Source organism: Anas acuta, chromosome 1, assembly GCF_963932015.1.
Source record: "Anas acuta chromosome 1, bAnaAcu1.1, whole genome shotgun sequence".
NCBI classification, from domain to species: Eukaryota; Metazoa; Chordata; class Aves; order Anseriformes; family Anatidae; genus Anas; species Anas acuta.
Window position 1 is genome coordinate 87,725,406 of NC_088979.1, and position 18,673 is coordinate 87,744,078.

At 37.1% G+C, this 18,673-nt stretch overlaps 1 long non-coding RNA gene across 2 annotated transcripts; it reads left to right on the forward strand.

The window, feature by feature from the left end:
* Positions 1–1,404: 1,404 nt before the first annotated feature.
* Positions 1,405–13,550, forward strand: LOC137858768 (uncharacterized). 2 transcript variants are annotated; one of them, XR_011097988.1, is made up of 3 exons: positions 1,405–1,770; positions 10,395–10,492; positions 10,721–13,550. It is a non-coding gene; the product is annotated as an uncharacterized lncRNA (long non-coding RNA). The 2 variants fall into 2 exon arrangements; XR_011097989.1 differs by having other exon boundaries at positions 11,097–13,550.
* The last annotated feature ends 5,123 nt before the right edge of the window (positions 13,551–18,673 follow it).

Genomic DNA, 18,673 nt, shown 5'->3' on the forward strand with positions numbered 1-18,673 from the left:
AGGAGGGCAGGAGGCGCTCCAGACACAGAGCAGCAGTTTCCCTGAGGCCTGTGGAGAGGCCCCTGGTGGAGTAGACTGTCCCTCTGCAGTCCATGGGTCCCACATGGAGCAGATCTCCATGCTGCAGCCCGTAGAGGAGCCCACATGGAGCAGGTGGATGCGGCCTGGAGGAGGTCCATGGAGACCCATCCCCTTCCCCCCTCCCATGTTGTCTGTATGTTGTTTTCCTCAAGGATATAGATACAGTCTCAAGGACAGCAGGTCCAGAAGATAAACAATGAAGAAAGTAGTGCCCTTCACTATACAGTAAAAAGCAACAACTCTTATGTTGCTACAAAAAAACACAATTCTTTAAGACTGAAAACATAAATGTTAGATATTTAATGATAAACACTGTGTATATTGCTGCTAAGATCCTGACTAAACCTGCAGATATAAAAATTAGAAGGCATGTCTAGTGTTTGTTTTAATAAATAATTAATTTCTTGAGAAATTCTGACTTATTTTAGTATCAGAAACTGACATTTTGTCTAAGAAGGACTTTTAGATGCGTAATTAGGGAAATTAAAAATGCAGTGTACCAGCTATTAATGTCTAACACAGACATCTCTGATCCTTGGGAAAATGACTTATTTTGGATGACTTATATTTCTCAATCACTACCAGGAATGGCATAGTGACCAAGAAAGTCTAAATAACCTCTTGGTATTTAGATGAAGGCAAAACATTACAGTTTATATGAAGATGGTCTTCTCAAAACTGTAACAGTTTTGTTGATACTGTTGAAACCTGTGGCATAATTGGCAAATCAGTGCTGTTAAGCTAACAAAGCTGTTTCCCTCTCCAAATTCACATTGTTTTAGAACCACAGCCTTTTTATGATGCATAGTTGGTCTTTCTCCTTTTTCTCCTTTTAGAATATTCCTGAAATTCTTCAAATATTGAGGGTCAGAAAGGGGCCATTGTTTCTCTTACTATAGCTGTGTCTCTGAATGTCTATTATTAATTCCTTCTGTAAACAAACTGGCACTCCCCAGCCTTCTGCTCAGATTGGTTTTGTAAGTTGTGAGGAGGCTCTGGAGAACTTTTGATATTTTGTAAGTTAACCAAAGCAATACCTTGGACATTGTTTCTAATATACCTACAAAGTTGAGCAAGTGAAAGAGCAGAAGGATAATTAGGATCTGAAGAACTCTACTATGCCAGTGTTATTCCAGACAGCAATGTCTAATGAATGAGAACACAAAGGCATGCAGCAGCTGTCAGTTGAATACATGCCACAGTGCAGAGCAGCTCTATAAATGCTTCTGAAAGATTTATAGACTTCTATTTCTATCCTGGTATTCTGTGAGTGTATTTTATTTGGAGGGTAATACAGGGGGAGATGGGATAAGGGTGGAAGAAAATGAGATCCCAAATTAGATCACAGATTAAGATAAGGGATAGAACTGATCATGAATTACTGTAGGCTCATAATGGAGCTACATTATATTTTACACCCCTGAAAAGCACTTAATACATTCAGTGCCAGGGTGCTTTTGGCTAAAAAAAAAAATAAAATTAGATAGAATTCCAACTTGCCTTAGCTAAGTACACATTCAATAATTATTGCATATTTGGAAGCGTTGCTCAGGGCTTTGTTACACTTTTGAAGCTGCTGTGTTGTTGTTCTGGAAGCTTGTATAGTGGGATCTACAAACGTTGCAGTATGTGCTCTCAAACACCAGAACAGGTGTCTGTGCATGAAGCTGTGTCTCCAGGATGATTAAGGTAGTGAATATAATTGGAGCATATGGCTCTGAAATATGTATTTGAGTATTTGAATTTTGTTTTTTCTCATTTCTGTCTGGCATTCCCTGTCAGGTTTCCATGCTTAACTTTATCAGTCTTCATTTCCCTACTAAGGCTTGCTGGGAGGAATTCAGATTTAGGAATCATCTTCCAAAACTTGCTAAATCAGAGCTCATATAAGCTACTAAGCTGTGTAGCTGTGTACATTTGTACTTTTTTTTTTTTTTTTTTTTTACACTGAAATAATAGCTTAGAAAAGGTTACAAGTATTTATGTTTATCTAGTTTATCACTCTAAACTAGGGCAGGATTTGCTCTCCATATTAAACCTGTACATATTTTATCTAGTCTACTCCAGAGTATTACTAGTAAAGGTTCCCCAGTTGCCCCTCTTGGCAAATTTTGCCATTGTGTAATTGTCCTTGTTTTTGGCATTTTTATTCTTTACATCTAACCTAAATTAATTTTCCTTCTTCAAGTTTCATCCAATTACTCATTATTATATAACTCTTAATTACTTTAAGTAATTCCTCCCCATCTTTTGTATTTGTTCTGATGCATTTAAACATAGTTATTGTAACCGTTCCTTGTCATTTTTCTCTCAGCTGTGCATGTTAAATCCTTTTCCTGTCCCTTTAGTGATCATGTCTACTAAACTACTTATTGTTTTTTGCTACCATTCTTTCCATTTCCTCTAATTTAATAATTTTTCTTATAGTTAGGTAAACCACTGTATACAGATAAAATAAAACCTGTTAATTAATGGAAAAATGAATATGGAATCTAATTTTCTGCATCCATTTTAAGAAAGTGTTTTGAAGGTTTGTCAGGGTATTGCTTACCTAATTAGTTGGTTTTATGAATACTGAATTACCATGTTCTGTGGCAGCATAATTAACTTATGCTAATGAATGTAATAAGTAGTCTGAATAATCAACCTTCTTAAAAGTAAATATATCATTTGATATATATATATATTTTGCTGGTGTCATCACAGAATCATTTAGAAACTAATTTAATCTCATGGATGTTCCTGGAATTGTAATTATTCTGTGTTACACAAGTAGTCATGGAAAGAACAGAAACTTCTGAATTGAGAAGGCTGTAGATGACATTTAACAGGAAGTGAGCAAATTCACAGGTGACAAAAATCAGCTGATGGCACTAGATGTAACTACACCTACGGCACTGAGGAAGCAGCACTCATGTTGAGATTGTCTTTCATGCAGCTTCAACTTGAGAAAGAGTCATATGTCAGAGAAGTCTTGATTCAAAAAATAAATGTTATATAAATGTAAAGCCTTGATAATCTTATTATATATAACCTTATTTTGTTCTCAGGCAGGGAATTTCATAAATTAGGTTTTTGTTTCAAAACTGATAGTTGTTCTTTAGAACTACACCAGAACTCTAGCCAGCAAGATTTTTGATCTTTAGCAGTCTAGAAGAGACCTACAGCAGTGAAGAAAGGCTCCAGAAACCAGGTGATTCTTAAGTCTTTCTTGAGCAGTTTGATGTATTCCAGTGTGTACTTCAGAATGTTTGATCAGAAAAGCGACAACAATTTAGGTGCTCTTTTGTAGTAGTGCTGGATGTTAACATCAGGACATTCTCTTCACTGAAGAGTTTATAAATTAAGACATGAAACAATGCTCAGAAGGAAGACATTTGGTGTTGAGCTCTTCTCTTCACAGTGAAGAATGTGTAAGGGACTTTTTTAACTTTTTTTTTTTTTTTTTTTGAATTCCAAGAACAAGAATGATAGAAAGAATGAATCACAACTTTACACCAAACTGTTTTTTTTTTTTTTTTTTTTTTTTTTTTTTTCGGTACTGACAAATTAGTTGGCTACAGAATACTTCACTGCATAACTTGATCAGAAGGATTGTGTTTTGTATTGTAAAGAAACAAAAACAGTGAGAAATATAATAAAGCTAGACTGAGTTAAATAAACTTGCATGTTGATAGAAATAAAATGTTTTGATAAAAATATTTTTAATGGAATTGTGTTTTGGTGTGTGTTTATGTTTGAGAGAGAGAGAGAAAGAGAGGAAGAGAAAAATAATGCAGATGGAAACTCTGTCATTGTCTTTCCTTCAGAGGACCACACCTTAAATAACATTATTTAAAGCCACCTCTTACAGAGCAGTGCAATTACATGATCAGTCTTGCAGCTCAAAGAGTTTGTATGACCTCATTAGAAAATAAATTGTAGCTTTAATATCAGGACCACTTAATACTGCATTAGTTCCACTGACCAGCCCTTGGAAGGTGCCTACAGTATGTGACAATGTGTGATTCTTTAATTGAAATCCAGACTATCTATTTGCAAGTTTTGTGCATGGCATTACAGCGTACTAACCATTTCACTCCTGCTGAAGCAATTAATTCAGGAGACATAGGCCTGTTTGGCTGCTCACCGGAGCTGGCCTGACCTGAAGCATATGTTGTGTGGATGAGGGAAACAGGATGAGAATGCATGGGTGGGAGACCAGACTGAATTTTTCTCAGATTCAGGTCCTTCAGGAAAGCAGAGAGACCATTTCATCTAATTTAATGGCAGTGTATCATGCTGGCAGCTTGCAGTCATTTCAGAAAACACAGTTGTGAGAAATGAAAAATCAACAAATATTATTGTCCATTTGAGAGCAACTATAATTCTGACAGAGCTCAGCAAATGGATTGCTGTTATTTGGAATCTGTGGAGAGGTGCTTGCAGTGCAGAGCTGAGCTATACAGACTGCTATTCCACATTAACTGCTGTGTTTCACACCTGACCAGATCCAGATTTACTTTCAAGAACAGGTCATTCTATCTAGAACCATCAGTCTGATTCTTCTTGCATGCATGCCATTAAAAAACTAGTTTTCAACATGCCCATTGGAAAACATCCTGACATGACTCAGAAATTTAGATCACAATAATGACCCAAGAACCTTCCATTTGTCTGATAATCAATGCAAGTGTTCCCACTTTTTTTTTTTTTTTTTTTTTTTTTTTTTTTTAAGGAGAAAAACTTAAAAAGTGCAACAAGAATTCTAATATTCAGTCAATAGCATAACAGGAATTTTAATCAACACTGAAGTCAGGTTTCTCTAGGGCTGCTGAAATGGAAGGTATGGTTAGAACAAAATCCCTATGTTGTCATGCTGTTTTAAATCACTCCTACATGCAAGTCTGAGGTAGCATACATCATGGAAGAGACTGAAGGAAAAATCCATGGTGGTGAGGATGTGAACATGGTGTATGTTTCAGCAAGAAATAATGACAATACTGAACCAATACTTAACCTCCTCTCTGTTAAATTAACTCATTTGGATAACTAGTTCATACATTTTAATTTTGAATATTTTTTATATTCATAGTTAATATAAATACATTTACATGAGAGAACAGATAATTTCTGGATTAAGAAAACAGAAATCAAAGAAACCTTGTTGGATATTGTTCTCAAAACTTCTTTAATTATTTCTTTTAATTATTTCTGTCATTGTGATATGTGGTATGACAACATATTTAATGGTGTTTTATTGTTTTAATGTATTTTCTATGGCATTGGTACATATGGATTTCAAGCTTATTAAGCAGAAGGAAAACAAAGTATATATTTTGTAACAATTTTAAAATTAATATATTGTTATTGATCCTGCCACAATTTTTCCAAAATTCAACCTATTTTGAGGTACAAACTGGACATAATTGGTGTTTGGATATATGAAAATTTCAGATGATGCTGTCTTCTCAGTGTTATTAGTAAAACCACATTGGATCTGGCTTCTTCCAAATTTTGATGCACGTTTATTTACCTTGTAATCAACTATTGTAGTTTTGATAAGTAACTATGAGTTTAAAATAATCCTTAATGGAGGATTTGGGCTAGAAAATACCTTTTATATAAATAACAACTACTTCCATTTATACCTTTTATATAAATAATAACTACTTCCATTTACATAAATGCATATGGAGAGAACTTAGTTGTATGTCTTTTAAATGAAAACAATGAAGATGATTTTACAGGACATAATAAACTTAGCTGTATTTAATATGAAATAACACATTGCAAAGTCACTTAATTACTGAGAATAGCTTGATAAGGAAGTCCTCCTCTGTACCCTCACTCAAATATCTGAATGTTTGCAAAGTTTATTGATATTTCCACAATAATTGCTAAAGTGTTCATTGGTCTCAGAATGAAATTTTGTCTTCTTTTTCATGTTTCACAAACTTGAAAACAATACTAAATAAAATCTTATTATGTTCTTTCAGAATGATAGGCAAGATTGTGCTCTCATTTGCAACACTATCATGGCAAATATATAAACTGAGTTTTTTCAGTGTTCATTTTTCCTAGTTCATATTACAGGAGAAAAAAAAAAACAAAAACACAATATGATCATTTACAGTTTTTCTTTTCCTACCACATTAAGTGGAAGCCTTAATGATCTGGTAACATCTGGAAGTCTCAGTTCGATAAAAAGCTGTTGCATTAGATCCCCTACAAGCATATAGTTGGAAAACGTCCAGCTATGAAAGAGCTTTCACTCTCAAAAATGCTTGAGGAAGAAAAAAATTATGATTCACTTTTCATAGGTACAGAAATGCATCACAGAAAGGTGATGTGACTTGCCCAGAGATATACACGAAACCTCTGGCAGAGCTTGGATTTACGCTTTCATCTCACTGCTCAGTGCCTTAATCAGAAAACTTTCATTCCACTTACAGTTTGAAAGTGACCTAGCTTTGCAGCAAAATATTTCTATTTTGGAGGAAATATATTGTTCAGCCCTTATGAGCCTTATGAGCCTTATGATCAGTTTGCACTTGTTTTCAGTCTCAAAATTTCCATAGATGAACTGGGCAGAATTTAAATTTGATGGTTAGTTCGTAGGATTCACAGTATACATTATTAGAGACTAAGATGCTTTAACAGGAGTGTGAATGTATTTGCAACTGCCATCATATATATTAGCTGCAGGCACAGTCTGAGATCTCTCAATCATTAAATTAGAAAAAGCGACTAAGATAATTTTAAAAGCATTTCTTTGTTTATATTTACTTATATGTCTCTTACCCTGCACTCTTGGCAAGATATCCTGTTCTTTTGCAATTAATACATTTCTATTCTACTGAATATAATGAATGGGTTGGGTTCTTGTTACCGTATTTCCATTGATTACCTGCCATCATGTCCTGGTTTCAGTTAGCACAGAATTAATTTTCTTCCTAGTAGCTGGTGGAATGCTGTGTTTTGGCTTAGGATGAGAAGAGTGCTGATAACACCCCGATGCTTTAATTGTTGCAGAGCAGTGCTTATACTAAGCCAAGGACATCTCAGCCTTTTGCTCTGTCCTGCCAACGGGCAGGCTGGGGGTGCAGTAAGAGCTGGGAGGGGACAGACCCAGGACAGGTGACCCAAACTAGCCAAAGGGGTATTCCATACCATCTGACGTCATGCTAAACAATATATAGGGGTGGCTAGCTGGGGGGGAAGGGGCCGGACTGCTCGGGGTTAGGCTGGGCATCGGTCAGCGAGTGGTGAGCAATTGCATTGTGCATCACTTGTTTGTACATACTATTATTACTTTCCTATTATCATCATTGTATTATTATTGTTATTATTGTTATTATTATTTTGTTATTATTATTTTCCTGTCTCATTAAACTGTCTTTATCTCAACTCACGGGCTTCACTTTCCATTTCTCTCCCCCGTCCCAGAGAGGGAGGGGGGAGGGTGAGCGAACGGCTGCGTGGTGTTTAGCTGCCGGCCGGGTTAAACCACGACAGCCTTTTTGGCGCCCAACGTGGGGCCCGAAAGGTTGAGATAACGGCAGATCTGACCAGAGTGTGTTAAACTAAAATTGGTGTAAGGATTAGACCTGCTTAATAGTCACTTGTCATAATGCTGATTGCTTTAATCTCAACTCTGCTGCGCCTGTTTTCCAAATTGAGTATTATAGTACATTATTTTCCGTATTTACTCTCTGTCGTGTTGTTTATCCTCTCCGGGCCCTGGTTTCAGATCATTATGGTGCTGTGTGTTGTAGCAATGGCTTATGAGACGATGAAATATGTGGTCATGACTCTAACTTGTTATTTGTATTCAGTAACTACGCGAAGCCTAAACGAGCGCGAGCTACGAGATGTGCGAAAAGATTTTGGTCGCTGTATAGGTGAGCAGCTTGTCACCTGGCTGCTCCGGTGCTGGGACTCTGGAGCCAATTGTGTGGAATTAGACGGCAGGGAAGCCAGACGGTTGGGATCCCTTGCTCGAGACGCCGGCATTGACAAAGCAATTGCAGATGGAGCACGACCCACCAGCCTCTGGAGGCGTCTCCTCTCAGCTGTGAGGGAAAGGTATCCCTTCAAGGAAGATATTTTATGTGTACCAGGCAAGTGGACCACTATGGAGAAGGGAATCCAGTACCTGAGGGAATTAGCCGTACGGGAAGTGATTTATGAGGATCCAGACCAGACACAAACATCCAAAGATCCAGATGAAGTCAAGTGTACACGACCCATGTGGCGGAAGTTTGTACGGAGTGCACCATCATCATATGCCAGCTCATTGGCAGTAATGGCCTGGAAAGAGGATGAGGAACCCACAGTGGATGAAGCGGCTAAACAACTCCGGGAAAGTTGAACGATACAATGGCCTGTTAAAGACTACCTTGAAAGCAATGGGCGCTGGGACGTTCAAAAACTGGGATACGCATTTAGCAAAGGCCACTTGGTTAGTCAATACTAGGGGATCTACCAACCGAGCTGGACCTGCCCAATCAAACCTGTTACGTACTGTAGATGGGGATAAAGTTCCTGTAGTGCATGTAAAAAATATGCTGGGTAAAACAGTCTGGGCTACTCCTGCCTCAGGAAAAGGCAAACCTATTCGTGGAATTGTTTTCGCTCAGGGACCTGGATACACTTGGTGGGTGATGCAAAAGAACGGAGAGGTCCGGTGTGTACCTCAAGGAGATTTAATACTGGGTGAGAATAGCCCATGAACTGAATTGTACCATGTTAAATAGTATATTATACTGTATGTTATCACTACCATGATTACTATAGGTGACTAATTAGAATGTATGGAAAAGAGTGTAACCTGAGCATGACATAAATGGTATGGAATAAGGGGTGGATAGATGTCCTGGTTTCAGTTAGCACAGAATTAATTTTCTTCCTAGTAGCTGGTGGAATGCTGTGTTTTGGCTTAGGATGAGAAGAGTGCTGATAACACCCCGATGCTTTAATTGTTGCAGAGCAGTGCTTATACTAAGCCAAGGACATCTCAGCCTTTTGCTCTGTCCTGCCAACGGGCAGGCTGGGGGTGCAGTAAGAGCTGGGAGGGGACAGACCCAGGACAGGTGACCCAAACTAGCCAAAGGGGTATTCCATACCATCTGACGTCATGCTAAACAATATATAGGGGTGGCTAGCTGGGGGGGAAGGGGCCGGACTGCTCGGGGTTAGGCTGGGCATCGGTCAGCGAGTGGTGAGCAATTGCATTGTGCATCACTTGTTTGTACATACTATTATTACTTTCCTATTATCATCATTGTATTATTATTGTTATTATTGTTATTATTATTTTGTTATTATTATTTTCCTGTCTCATTAAACTGTCTTTATCTCAACTCACGGGCTTCACTTTCCATTTCTCTCCCCCGTCCCAGAGAGGGAGGGGGGAGGGTGAGCGAACGGCTGCGTGGTGTTTAGCTGCCGGCCGGGTTAAACCACGACACATCACCATACAATGTGGTTTGATATCATACTGGGAGGTATTTTTCTGTGGTTGACATGCTAGCAGTAAGATTTGAAAGGGCAGATTTTTAAAACAGTAAGCAAAATGATTAACATGAGACTGAAGGGCAAAGTAATAAAACTTTAAAACCACTAACTAATCCTGGAGGCCATGTAAGAACATTGTAGTACAGGCACAGATGGTGTGCATACAGATGAGCTGGAAAACTTAAAAGAGAGAGCAAAACTGTATGGCTAAATGGAGAATTATGTAACTTTTACTGGGGCAACAGATGCATTATTTTCTAAAGCAAAAGCCCACTGTAGACAGCAAAGAGTAACTCATACAGAAAACTATAGTAGGCTCACTACCAAAAAAAATCAGGGATTGAGGTTGTGGAAAGAACAAATAACAAAAGATAGAAAATAATGAAATGTCAAAGGGCGATTTGGAGACACAGAAAGGAGGTATGCACCCAGCTGGCACTTCTGGCAGTCTCCCTTTGAGATTTTAGGATCTCCATCAGTGGCTTTGCTTTTTAAGGAATCTATATTCACCTTGCAGAAACCTTGGCTGAATTCTAAGGTGTTGCAGACACCAGCCTGTGACATCCTTTCTTATCTCTTGAAGCCACTGAGCTTACCTTCTGTCTTTGACTCTGAACTATTTATGCTGATCAAAGTAATGACACACATAGTAATCACTTTGGAGATAAATTTTGAAATCATTCATTCATTTTCTGCCCAACTGAAGAAAGAATTACTCCATTCATGTTATAATAGTAACAAAACATTTTTCCCACTTAATAGAAATTAGTGATATCCTCTCTTTATTTTAAGATGTTATCTCTTTGCACTTACAGGGATGAAGATACAGAATTTCTGTCATTGCTGTGGAATAACTGTCACTGAACCTGAATTTTTATTCTAAATTTCATGGATACCTGCAAGCGTTGCTGCTGTAAGTACTCACAGGTAACTATCAGAATGCAATTTATTCTGAACCCATGCTGCCAGAAAGTCCTGAGAGCAGAAATATGGAACCCTTTTCTAATTGAAAGGCCCAGGTCTGGATGAGAAGGCATTTCTGGGACTGTCAGCTGGACATGTGGGAAGCAGAGAAGCAGGAAATGTCAGGCGATAACAGAGGCTGTTTTTTTTTTTTCTTTTTTTTTTTTTTTTTCCCCAGGCAGATCTTCTGAAGCACCTGAAAAACCTCTACTCATCACTTAAACTAAATATTTACTGACTCCAAAGAGAACCATCAAGAGATTCTAATTACAGCTTGGCTTGCTATTACTTAATCTAGCCTATCAATTGTAATGCTTCATAGCAATTTAAAAAAAATAGTTTTCCTTAGAAAATGAGAAAGGATTCTCTGTCCTTCCATACAACTCTTTAGGTGCACTATGGCTTGTTTTGCAGTCATTTTTTGAGGCAACCTGTTCTGGTCACCAGCTGTGCTCAGATCCTCAATTTCAGTTCCCAGATTTCCTTCATTTTTCAGCTTGTTGTTAGTCTTCCCAAATTTAATCATTTCTTTTCTCCCTCTCTTTGCTATTCAGTGACTACATATGTGGAACTCTTTCTCCATCTTCAATTTAGAAAATATTAACCATTAGCAATGTCATCCCTCTTGGTCTCAAGTTGACACATTTAGTACTCCTTGAGCCTTGGATATTTTCTGAGTTTCTCACCTCTGCATCTGAACTCAGCATGAAGTACCAAGCACAGTAGGAGAAGCAAAGAAAGGTAGAAATAATTCCATTTCATATTTGTCTAAGTATGATACTGATGGTAAATGAGCTGTGTTCTTGCAGATGATGCACTTAGGATCTGCAACTGGATTGTTACCTTATAAAGATGACTCTTGTTTCATTATCCCTTAACTATGTATGGTTGAAAAATAATTGTTTAAATGTAAGTGTGTGATAAACAGTACTGCTTAAAAGATGCAAAAGCTTTAGAGATGTCATTGCTGTTTGTGTTAATGGATATGGTTTTGGTAGAATTTTATCCTTATGTGTGATTTCAAAGTTCACAGCACTTTAAAACGGATAAAGAATGTTACAGACATGGCTGAAATGTATTTACTATTCTGTGACAAACCCAAATCTCTGCTCTGAATTCAATGACTGTAATTTCTGCATTGTTACTATATTTTAGGCAGGAAGTATGAGATAGAATCATAGAATCATTAGGGTTTGAAGAAACCTCCAAGATCATCTGGTCCAACCATCCCCCTACCACCAAGATCACCCACTAAACCATGGCGGTCCCTAAGCACCACGTCCAGCCTTTCCTTGAACACCCCCAGGGACGGTGATGCCACCACTTCCCTGGGCAACTTGTTCCAATGCCTGACTACTCTTTCTGAAAAGAAATGTCTCCTAATTTCTAACCTAAACCTCTCCTGGTGCAACTTGAGGCCATTTGCGTTAGTCCTATCGCTAGTTAACCTGTGAGAAGAGACTGACCCCCATCTCTCCACACCATCCTTTCAGGTAGTTGTAAGGAGCAATAAGGTCTCCCTTGAGCCTCCTCTTCAGTGAGCAGAATACTCAGAGCTACTGAAAGTTGCTTTCATGTTGCTTTATGTTTTCCTTCACAATGCATTTCTATTTGTCTGACCAGTTTATGATCAATCGTGTTGATTCCTGAAGTGTTTTTAAGAAATCCTGGATCAAACTAATTCCTGTATGCATTGCAACATGAGAGCAGCCTTTGGTGGGCCCTGTCACCATTCTTGACTCAGCTCTGTTACTTACTGTGGTGCAAGACTACTTGCTTCAGCCGTGCTGTGCCCTCATTGTTTTGCAAATAGGAATCCAGAACTGATATTGATAGCTCTGAATTTCTCAAGATCATGAGGCCTCATTCACTGTGGAACAGGATAATATTCCGTGAGACTGTCTGATAGTTTTCATCTTAGCCTTCCTTTCACAATTGTTTCTTATGGTAACAGAATGACCTCGGCAGACTAACAATCATAAATACCACACAGAAATAAGAGAAAAGTGTTGAAGGCATAGATGCTGGTGGATATTTAAGGCAAAGAAACTACATTGTAGAGCGAATTTTGTTGCTGACTTCATCTGGTTCATTCTTTTCTTTTCCTACACAAATCTCTTTCCCAAGAGTAACTCAAAAACCATTTGCAGGCTTGACAAACCTCTCCTCTGGCAGCAGCATCTCATTCTCTGTCTTTAACTTTTTCCTGGGGGCCTTGTGATTGGTTTTGATCATACAACACGCCCAGATAGTAGTCATAAAGGAAAGAGGAATAAAGGGCCCTTAGAAAGACAAAAACTTGCCAAAATAATTATTCTAGGTCTTCCCTACTTTGTGGCTCTGACTAGATACCAGGACAGAGGGAGGCTTGAAACACTTCATGTGAATTGCTCTGGTGGCTACAGTTCACTTTTGGTTGCTCTCTGCAGTAGTACACCTCAGATGTAGGCAGGGGTGAATACCAGGGTGAGTGGACTTTAACATGGTAGATCTGTAAATGTTATAAGCTTCCTGGGTTCAGAGTTCCCTGTATTTACATTATTAGTAATGTTCCCATTATTTAAATCTCCTTCAGATGAAAATTAAACACCACTTGCCTCTATCAGTCCTAAGAACTAACTCCTGTTTGAATCCCCACAACATCAGGTCCCAAAGACATAGCCTAATTTCAGCATTTCCTTAATATGTGAAAGGTCTGCTAACTACATCATATTGAACTTCTTAGCTGAAGAGGAAACACACACTAAAATATTTATCTTCCTTAAAGTTATTGCTAAGTGCTTAACTGTTTTCTAAGCTTTTTTTTTTTTTTTTTTAAAAACCTCATTCCTACTAATTTGGGGTGTTTCACATTTATTGAATAGTGATGTAAACATCACTTGGCTTTCATAGATACTTGTTAATATAGATGCTACTCAGCGTACTTAAAGTAAGTCAGTGCAACAACAGTAAAAAGAGTATCTTGACAGCTTGTGTATTATGTATGCATTTTGTTATCTTACAGTTAGACATATTATAATATGTTATAATATATAATATATATTATATATAATATATATTATATATTATATAATATAATATATATTATATATTATATTATTATATTATATAATTATATATATATAATTATATATATATATAATTATATATATATATATATAATTATATATTATATTATAATATGCCAAGATATTTATAGTGATCTCATATTCATGGTTTTCTTTTTAAAGAGAATCTAATGAGCCACATAATGATCATTCTAAAAACATAAAGTAGCTCAATAAAGGAGGTTTTCATGGCTAGACTATACAGGACTAATATGCAGGACTGTTTGTTGTTTTTCAAAAAATAAATAAGACTTAGATTTAAAAACATTCCTGGACCAGAAAAAAAGACACGAGGAAACATGTAGATTCAAAAATGAAGTGTGCTTACCTTTTGATTGTTTCAAATCATTTGTAAGCAAAAACTGAAAAAATAAATAATTAAAAAAAAAAAAAAACATTTGAAAATTCTAAATATTTGGCATTAGATAACTTACGTTCTGCTGAACATAAATACTGTTAACAGCTGGTTCATGCCAAGACTTCCTAAATTTTCAATTTTCTACATTTTCATTTCTTCCCCATCCAAACTTGATGAAATACACTGAATAGAGTTAATATTTCAAATATATATTTGCTTTGTTAATGTTTACATATCTATACATAAAGGTGTAAGTGTTGGAAACAATATGAGCAGTGGCACAAGGTGGTACACTTTGGAAAGCACTTCACTCTAATTTTATAGTCAGCATTAATGAATTGCTTACTGAATGTTCTAGTTGCCTAAATATTCTGCAGCTTTAGAACAAGAAGCCTGAGCCTCTTCAGTTCTTGTGTTCCTTTAAACAGTGTATCTCTACTTAAAATCTTCTAAGATTTAGAAAAAGTAGAATAACATTTTTGGTATAAAACATCTTGAAAAATATTGGTTTATTATAGCAATATTAGTAATTCCAATGCTAAAATGGATCTTTTTATCTCTACATAAAGAATTCATAGGTGAAAACAGTCTTTTCACTTATATAGTACTTCTTAGTTCTGTCAATGAAAATTCAACTTGAACTTTCATGTTTTTACAAGGTACACATTTTATATTCAGACATTTGAATATATCTCTTCATCTTTTATCTGCATTGGTATTATCCTTATATTTGTTTTCAACATTTACCTGGCACTCCCTTTTTATTTTAAACATTGGGAGACTCAGAAGCAAGGTTTACTTCTATGCACTTAAGGACATTATTGTTAAACTCATTAATGCAATTCATAAGATCTTTAGCTTTTCAGCAAGAAACATTTTTTTTAATTAGTTTTGAAGTATTCATGTAAGAGGAATTGATTTTATTTGAATGTTGTTTCAGAAATTCAAGCTCCATTTGGAAGTTATTAATCACAGTTTTATGAAATCTTTTATTATCCCTACTTATAAATCTTGTAATTAGAAAAAAATCAAACTCTCCTGCAACTTCACAAGCCAAAATATTATAATCTTCTGCCTTTGTGGTTATCATGAAAACTATCTTCAATCCATTTAAAAAAGATAAAGCCACAACAAGGCTGTTGAAAAAAATCAAAAAAGCTTGGACACCTATCCCATGATGGAAAAACATCATTTAGGTTAAAATGTTTTTTGTCTCTTTGTCTCTGGGATGTAGAGATAGTAGTCCTTTTTATTTATTTATTTATTTATTTTTTATTTTTTAATATTCATTAAAACCATAGCAGTCCTCTGTTCTAGCACATACTTTTTATGAGTATGGAAATACTAGGTCAGCCCTGGCTGTTGGAGGACTGGATGAACAGACGGCACCAAACAGAAGCTGCAGGACCGTGTTTAGATCAGGTAATGGAGTTGTGGGGTTTGGGAAAGGAGTACAAGCTGACATGCTTCCTTACAACTGCTTGGATGGGAAAGACCCAGAAGCTGGCTCAAACCCATCCGGTCTATGTATATTGCTCAACCAACAGCTAGCAACCTCCCTGCAATGGTTTCATCAATGAGAGGTTAGAAACCCAGACCATAACTGACCTGTTTGTGTGGAAGGTTTGATACACACAAGGATGGGCTTTATGAGGTTATGTCCTACCTTACTACAACTTTCAGACAGACCATATCTCTCTGTACATCTTACAACAGCTGAAAGACATGTCCTAGGGCAAGATGGAAACTGGTATGGTATATTGGGTTACAGAGATAATAGACTAGTATAATTTCTGTCAATGCTTCCACCTGGCAATAGTGACAGTCACAGTGACAGAGCCCACACTGTTATTTGAAATGGGCTATTGCATGTAAGGTTTTGTCAGCAGTCAACTCACCAGCTGCTGAGGCAGGTGCAGAGCAGCATTGTTGTCTGAGTGGGTGTATCAAGAAGACTCAAAAGTTGGAAGTTTTGTCAAATACATCTAAGAGGACATGGCCTTTCTCCTAAAGATGTGAATTCAGCCAGAAATTTTTGTTATGAAATAAACTACTCTATTGTGTACTGCAGAGCCTCCAGGCCAAGGAAATGGTGGGATATTTGTTAAAGGAAACAGTGAAGGTCTGCTATAACCCATACTCCTGTTTGTTTCTAAATGTGGGAAATGTAAGAGATTTTACAATTGCTATCTCCCCAGGTTTCTTTAGCATCATCATCTGTAACAGCAATTACCTTGACTGGGCTGAACTAGTTGTAGACAATGTAAGGAGAAAGTCTCAACAGGTGATAGCAGGTAGTAGTAGACTGTGCTTCTCAGTCACAGCACTGTGCTCCTCAAGCTTGTCAACAAGGTATTCACCGGTGGCTACATCTATACTGCCTCTGTGCACATACCTAATAGACAGCTTTGGCTCATGGAGCAGTGGAAATACTTTCCATTGTCTTATACTGTTGTAATTGTAAGTGAATTGGGAACAATCTGATGGCTCAGATCTCACCTAGATCCCTAGACAACCTTGTGCCTTGAGACTTTCAGGTCTGTTTTCACATTAAAAAAAAAATACTTTGAAAGTGTTGAAAGAAATCATTTATCAGAAATTTCTCTGGCTCATATTCAACAGCTTTGCAGGCCTGTGCTGTTCAGGAAGATCAACTGCAGTTGCACAAGAGGAACTATTCATAAAATTGAACAAACAAGCTTTGATCCCAATGACAGCTATTACTCAGGCTTTGAGTTTTGTTGACCCAATGTCAAACTGACACTAAATGAATTAAAAATAAGCCAGTCTGAGGTTCCTCAGAAAGTCAGTGGACTCAGAAGTATTTTTGGAAGGGAGATGAGAGAAATGCTGTAAATGGTAGTGACTGACAAGTCAGCTAGGGAATGGTAGGAATTCCATTGCTGATGCCTGATGCACACATGGTGTCATGAAGCTCAACCCTGACCAAATGCCAGTGATACTAGTTCATGCTTAACAGAATCACAGACTACTTTCAGGTTGAAAGGGACTTTTGCTGGACATTTAATCCAAACACCCTGCTCAAAACATTTAAGGACAGACCTCAAATGGACATTCACTACAGTGCTTTTATGCTGAGATTCCTAAGGACTAGGACTATTTCCTTTTTTTTTTTTTTTTTTTTATTTCCTGGCAGGGAAATAAAAGTACGCACCTCGAGTACTGTGTTCAGTTTTGGGCCCCTTGCTACAAGAAGGACATAGAGGTGCTCGAGCGAGTCCAGAGAAGGGTGACGAAGCTGGTGAGGGGTCTGGAGAACAAGTCTTACAAGGAGCAGCTGAGGGAGCTGGGATTGTTCAGCCTGGAGAAGGGGAGGTTCAGGGGCTACTTTATCGCACTCTACAAGTACCTTAAAGGAGGCTGTAGCGAGGTGGGGGTTGGTCTATTCTCCCATGTGCCTGGTGACAGGATGAGAGGAAATGGTCTAAAGTTGTGCCATGGGAGGTTTAGGTTGGATATTAGGAAGAACTTCTTTACGGAAAGGGTTGTTAGGCGTTGGAATGGGCTGCTCAGGGAAGTGGTTGAGTCACCATCCCCGGAGGTCTTTAAAAGACATTTAGATGTAGAACTTAGTGATATGTTTTAGTGGAGGACTTGTTAGTGTTGGGTCAGAGGTTGGACTCGATGATTTTGGAGGTCTCTTCCAACCTAGAAAATTCTGTGATTCTGTGATATAATTATGCTAAAACTGAAATGATTAGCTTTCTGAACAGAAAGAAAAGAAAAGAAAAGAAAAGAAAAGAAAAGAAAAGAAAAGAAAAGAAAAGAAAAGAAAAGAAAAGAAAAGAAAAGAAAAGAAAAGAAAAGAAAAGAAAAGAAAAGAAAAGAAAAGAAAAGAAAAGAAGAAAAGAAAGAAAAAACAGTAAAGATGTTTTATACATTTCTACCACTATCCATTTTGTCCTTGCTTCTAGTCTTACTAGAAACTTCTAGTCAGTTCATTGCCTTTCTTACTTTCAAAAGGGTCTACATGCATAAGCTTCCTTTGGTGCCTAGAGAAATTTGACCTCAAGACCTGTTTTGTTTGCCACTTGTTGAGAATCTTATTGTCCTGCCATACTCTGCAGCATGTAGAACCATTTCTCTCCTGAGTTCATCTACCCTCCAGGGTGTATCAACTGCTGTTATTTTTTCTTTTCTTGAAGGGAACTAAAAGCAAATAAAATACCAGACTCTGTTCAAATCCATCACAGTATTTCAGAATAAAGTTAATTATATGGTGACTGCTGAGTATATTTATGCTGTCTTATGTCCAAGTGACTGCCCTATTAAAAATAAAAAAAATACGCTCCATATTCTATTTCAGTTAAGTCTAAAACGAACAAAAGAGAAGTTCAGCAATTAAGATGTCAGTAAATTATCACATTAGGGTTTATCTGAGTTGTACTGAAAAAGTGAAAATAAACAGACATATGCAACCAGGAGTCCGAGTAAGGCCCACTCCCTCAAAACCACTTACAAAGATCTGCAGAAGTAAGAGCAAATGAAACAAAGCAAAACCTTCATTATAACACTTGCAGTCTGAATACAAGCATAAAACACATTCATCCTGCTTTTTAAATCTGTAGATTTTGGTACCATAACAAGATAATCAAGATAATTGCCAGCTCATTTTTTTTCTAACATTAAAATAAGATTGTTCAGC